The 6000-nt window shown below is 43.1% G+C and overlaps 1 long non-coding RNA gene across 1 annotated transcript in view; it reads right to left on the bottom strand.

Moving 5' to 3' along the window:
- LOC137840543 (uncharacterized) overlaps window positions 1-5614 on the bottom strand; it is a 49605-nt gene extending 43991 nt beyond the window's left edge. Inside the window, exon 1 of the long non-coding RNA XR_011087273.1 lies at window positions 5355-5614. This is a non-coding gene — a long non-coding RNA (uncharacterized lncRNA). The remainder of the gene's footprint in view (window positions 1-5354) is intronic.
- Window positions 5615-6000: the final 386 nt, after the last annotated feature.

Raw genomic sequence — 6000 nt, forward strand, 5'->3', positions numbered from 1 at the left:
TATCCCAGGGTGACAAGACAGAGTTCACAACGCACATACAAGTAAACAACACAGGAAAATTAAAACAAGAAGATGAACAATAAGAGTGATAGCACGCTAGCCGCTCCCGATGCACAGCAGAGTCCGGAAAAATGAGAGTCAACCAGGCCACTGTGAACACGAGCACACAGCAGGCACGCACTGTCCATTTCGTGGATCCTATCAGGCGAACGCAACCCATCTTGTCGTCCCGCGAACGAACGTACGCCAGGATAATGGAAGGCACGGCTAGGCGAGCTGGGTTGGCCGCAAACCTGGCCCGACGTCTCCGGGCTTGCCCCTCTTCTCTTTTTGTTTACATTCACTGAAGCTAAACGCGTACAACTTGAGACGTCATGAGACGTCACTTCCGGCTGGCGGCTCGGTGCAGTCAAACTCGTCTGTGCGGCAAATTTAAATTATATTTTTCAGAGCAACAGCTTCCTTTTCGTTGTTTCGAGCGTCAATTTATATTTATAAGCCCATAAGCTAACTAAAACCGATTTATACATATACCGGTGTCTCTAGCCCTGTAAGGATGTGAGAGCACGTGTGTGTAGTGTACATGGGTGAGTCTTTGGATGTGTGAATGTGATTCTTGCGTGTGTGATTATTGTATGAACCGTGTGAAGGGTGTGTGTGGTGTGTGTGTGTGCGTGCGTTTGCGTGTGTGTGTGCGTGTGTGTGTGCGTGTGTATTTGTGTGTGGTTCTGCAACAGACAGAAATACAGCACGTAAGTCAACGCTCAACTTCTGTCACACAACACTAGTAGACGGCACACATTACATAACTAACTGTGCGTAACGGTTCCGCTACACTAAATAACCATAAATGAAATACTCTCGGCAACACACCTAACATAAGGCATCGAGACAACAAAATACATTTGCTGGCGACCGTTAGTCGCCGTGCCGCTGCGTAACGGCTACTCGTTCGATGCGAGGCAAACTTAAAGGAGCGCACCGGAGCTGTCAATCAAACAGCACACACACGAAGCTAACCGTGATCGGACAAATGGCACAATAATGGACAGGAGTAACAATGAAATGTATACAGTGTATACTCACTTTGTGTCAAAGACGCACACGATCACAGCAACATACTCGGTCGATACCAGCAACTTTTAACTTACCGCTGCGCACAAGTGAATGGGTATAATGTCTCAACCCCGAATGTAAGACGACCCCTACTTTTTCAGTCTTATTTCAATGCAAAAAACATCGTCTTATATTCAGGCCAATATGATATATATATATATATATATATATATATATATATATATATATATATATATATATATATATATATATATATATATATATCAGTGATTCTTAACCTGTGTTCAATCGAACCCCAGGGGTTGGGTGAGTCAGCTTCAAGAGTTCGGCAGAGCTGGTATGTCATTGCCCCGCTCCGCCCCGCCGACCGCGGATGGCCGAACACACCGACAGCACCCCCCCCCCACCCGTCCGCGGATGGCCGAACACACCGGTAGCACCCCCCCCCTTCCACGGATGGCCGAACACACTGGCAGCACCCCCCGCGGATGGCCGAACACACCGGCAGCACCCCCCCCCCATTTCCGCGGATAGCCGAACACACCGGTAGCACCCTCCCCCCAAGAGGGGTTCGGTGAATGCACATATGAACCTGATGGGGTTTGGTACCTCCAAAAAGGTTAAGAACCACTGATATATAGTGTATATACAGTCAAACCTCGGTTTTCGAACGTCCCCGTTCTCGAACAAATCGGAATTTGAACAAAAAAAAAAAATCGAGATTATTTTGCTTCGGTTGTCGAACAAAATTCGGAGGTTGAACCTCGCGAGATGAGCAAAAAGGACCCGAGAAAACCCGACCGCCCAGCCCAGATGCCGACTGACTTCGTTTGTTATTGTATTTTTGTTACTTTGAGAATTGTATTAACCCCTAATCATGCTTCCAAAGAAAGCAAGTGGGAGCTGTAAAGCCATCCTAAATCGCAAAGACGCTCTTAAAGCAATGCGACAGTGAGCGCCCGGCGCGCTGCGGTTGCGCGATCGGACCAAATTAAGCTTCCTGCGCACAGAGGTCCACTTAAATTTTGGAAAGTACATTAGGATTTTAATTTTTTTTCTAAGTTTCAGCAACGGCTCTGTCACAATAATGGGACCAGCGCGTTCGGCGGTGCGCTGCAGTTGCGCGATCGGACAAAAATGCGCAAATGAAAAAATGCCTAAAAAAAGGGTTTTTTTTAGTCTTGGAACGGATTTTTTTTTTCTCCATTATGTGTAATGGGAAAAATAAATTCGGAATTTGAACAATTCATTTCTCGAACCGCCTTCTGGAACGGATTGTGGTTGAAAACCGAGGTTTGACTGTATCTGTGTGTGTATATATATATATATATATATATATATATATATATATATATATATATATATATATATATATATATATACACTACCGTTCAAAAGTTTGGGGTCACATTGAAACTGTACTTTTCAATGAAAATAATTTTAAACTAGTCTTAACTTTAAAGAAATACACTCTATACATTGCTAATGTGGTAAATGACTATTCTAGCTGCAAATGTCTGGTTTTTGGTGCAATAGCTACATAGGTGTATAGAGGCCCATTTCCAGCAACTATCACTCCTGTGTTCTAATGGTACAGTGTGTTTGCTCATTGGCTCAGAAGGCTAATTGATGATTAGAAAACCCTTGTGCAATCATGTTCATACATCTGAAAACAGTTTAGTTCCTTACAGAAGCTACAAAACTGACCTTCCTGTGAGCAGATTGAGTTTCTGGAGCATCACATTTGTGGGGTCAATTAAACGCTCAAAATGGCCAGAAAAAGAGAACTTTCATCTGAAACTCGACAGTCTATTCTTGTTCTTAGAAATGAAGGCTATTCCATGCGAGAAATTGCTAAGAAATTGAAGTGTGTACTACTCCCTTCAGAGTACAGCACAAACAGGCTCAAACCAGAGTCGAAAAAGAAGTGGGAGGCCGCGTTGCACAACTGAGCAAGAAGGTAAGTACATTAGAGTCTCTAGTTTGAGAAACAGACGCCTCACAGGTCCCCAACTGGCATCTTCATTAAATAGTACCCGCAAAACACCGGTGTCAACATCTACAGTGAAGAGGCGGCTGCGGGATTCTGGGCTTCAGGGCAGAGTGGCAAAGAAAAAGCCATATCTGAGACTGGCCAACAAAAGAAAAAGATTAAGATGGGCAAAAGAACACAGACATTGGACAGAGGAAGACTGGAAAAAAGTGTTGTGGACGGATGAATCCAAGTTTGAGGTATTTGGATCGCAAAGAAGAACGTTTGTGAGACGCAGAACAAATGAAAAGATGCTGGAAGAATGCCTGACGCCATCTGTTAAGCATGCAGGAGGTAATGTGATGGTCTGGAGTTGCTTTGGTGCTGGTAAGGTGGGAGATTTGTACAGGGTAAAAGGGATTCTGAATCAGGAAGGCTATCACTCCATTTTGCAACGCCATGCCATAGCCAGTGGACAGCGTTTGATTGGAGCCAATTTCATCCTACAACAGGACAATGACCCCAAACACACCTCCAAATTGTGCGAGAACTATTTAGAGCAGAAGCAGGCAGCTGGTATTCTATCGGTAATGGAGTGGTCACCAGATCTGAACCCCATTGAGCTGTTGTGGGAGCAGCTTGACCGTATGGTACGCAAGAAGTGCCCATCCAACCAATCCAACTTGTGGGAGCTGCTTCTGGAAGCGTGGGATGCAATTTCTCCAGATTACCTCAACAAATTAACAGCTAGAATGCCAAAGGTCTGCAATGCCGTAATTGCTGCAAATGGAGGATTCTTTGACGAAAGCAAAATTTGATGTAAAAAAAATCTTATTTCAAATACAAATCATTATTTCTAACCTTGTCAATGTCTGGACTCTATTTTCTATTCATTTCACAACGTTTGGTGGTGAATAAGTGTGACTTTTCATGGAAAACACAAAATTGTTTGGGTGACCCCAAACTTTTGAACGGATCAGCGTCCTCGTCGCGCCCCCTGTCAGTACCCGGGCTTGCCCAGGGAACCAAATGATCCTACCAGCAGACTAAATTTCGAGAGACGATGCCTGAGAGCCAAGTCAAAGAATCCTAGTCACAGTCCCAAAGCCGATAGCAAACAGCTTCAAGAGCATCTCGCGTGGGACCTGCCCTTCGAATACTACAACTAAATGTCGAAGGCCTTTCCGCAGCCAAGCGAAGCCTTATTGAAGTCCTCACCTTCCAACACTCGATTGACGTTATCAATCGTTTCAGGACTGGACATGGCCCCTGCTTGGCCAGCCTTCACAAATCGGGCAGTAGCCCCACCCCACTGTGTGCTTGTGGAGAGGAGCAAACCATGGAACCAGAGAAGTTTGTCCTCTCCACAGACTTAAAGTAGGGTTAGTCACCCTCCATACAGCAGACCTGGAGGCAACTGCTTGGCTTAGAGACGTTGCACTCGCTAAATAAATAAATAAATAAATAAATAAATAAATAAATAAATAAATAAATAAATAAATAACTGAACAAGTTCACTTTAAAGTTTTTGAACTGAACTTTTAACTAGTTTGTGTCCAAATTGAACTTTCCCAACACTGTGCATATCTCAAATATCTCTAATACTCACATACTAGTTACTATTATGTGATCTTTGTGAAGGCACTTGGATTATTTGGGTGGGCAACAACAATAATGTTGCTTTTTCTGAATAGGGTATGTAAACAAGCTGTGGATTAATTTTGAGAACAGGGGTGGGAGAGAATAAAATTACAGCATCCAATTTCTGTAGTAAAAAAATATTTAAAAATCTGTATTATGCAAATTTATTATGAACTAGAGAGGAAGGTTTCTGAGCAGATTTTGGTTTTGATCAACAGTAGGCCACAATAGAATAGTTTACTTGACCACGTCTGTAGCACAATACTCAAGTGTCGTCGTGGTTCGCAATTATTCGGACAAGATTTACAAATTTGCCCCATTGAGTGACCCATAGGCTGCGGTGCTACGGGTATGCCACTCGCTTTCTGCGCTGCTAATCAAGAGCAATTGCTTCACTCAACATCTCCACGATTCACCCAAGTTTAAGTTTGTACCAATTACCTGAATTAGTCACTCTGCTCCTGTCAGTCTTTTGAAATGAACTGAACTTAAGCACGCACACAAATATTATTGCATTTTTGTTGCTGACTGTGATTAATAATGTTGGGCATCACCAAATGAATGCAGTAAGGCGAGAAAATGACCAGTAAGTCATCAAACAACACATATTTCAGCTGTGGTGCAAATTTACCAATTTGTAGGTAAAACACGTCTTTTTACCTACCTTTTACCTTTGAGTTGAGAGTCGAACACTCGTACCACTGAGCCACGCCGCCCCATGAAATTTCCCTGCTGCAGGAGCACGCACGCATTGAGCGAAAGGCGGAAGTCGCCGCGCGGCATACAGTACCAGCTGGTTTTCAATAAAAACACGAAGAAAACACTTTTGTGTTTGTCATTTTTCATCTTTAGAAGCTCTGTTCCTTTTCTTTCTTTTTCTTTCCTTTTTTAAGTTCTCACTCCCGTTATGGTGCGTTCAATGACTACTCACAGTCAGAAAAGTCTTAATTGCACCAAAACGTAATGACGAGTACGTGAACACATTATAAGGCAGGGGTGTCAAACTATTTTTTTTCGCAGGCCGCATTGTAGTCATAGCTTCTTTCGGAGGGCCATTATGACTGCCAACCCAAATAAATGTATGAGCACCTCTTATTTTATACAGTAAAAGCTACAAAACAAACTGACAAATAACTCGTTTTCAAATCAGACGAGTAAAAACTGGTCAAATATTTAAAAAAAAGAAGATATTAAAAGTGAAGACAATTTGCAATTCTAGTAATGACACACGAATTTTATGCACAATTTGTTTTTGCGGGCCACATAAAATGATGTGGCGGGCCCTATCTGGCCCCCGGGCTTTGAGTTTG

The sequence above is a fragment of the Syngnathus scovelli genome, chromosome 8 (genome assembly GCF_024217435.2).
Source record: "Syngnathus scovelli strain Florida chromosome 8, RoL_Ssco_1.2, whole genome shotgun sequence".
Classification (NCBI taxonomy): Eukaryota; Metazoa; Chordata; class Actinopteri; order Syngnathiformes; family Syngnathidae; genus Syngnathus; species Syngnathus scovelli.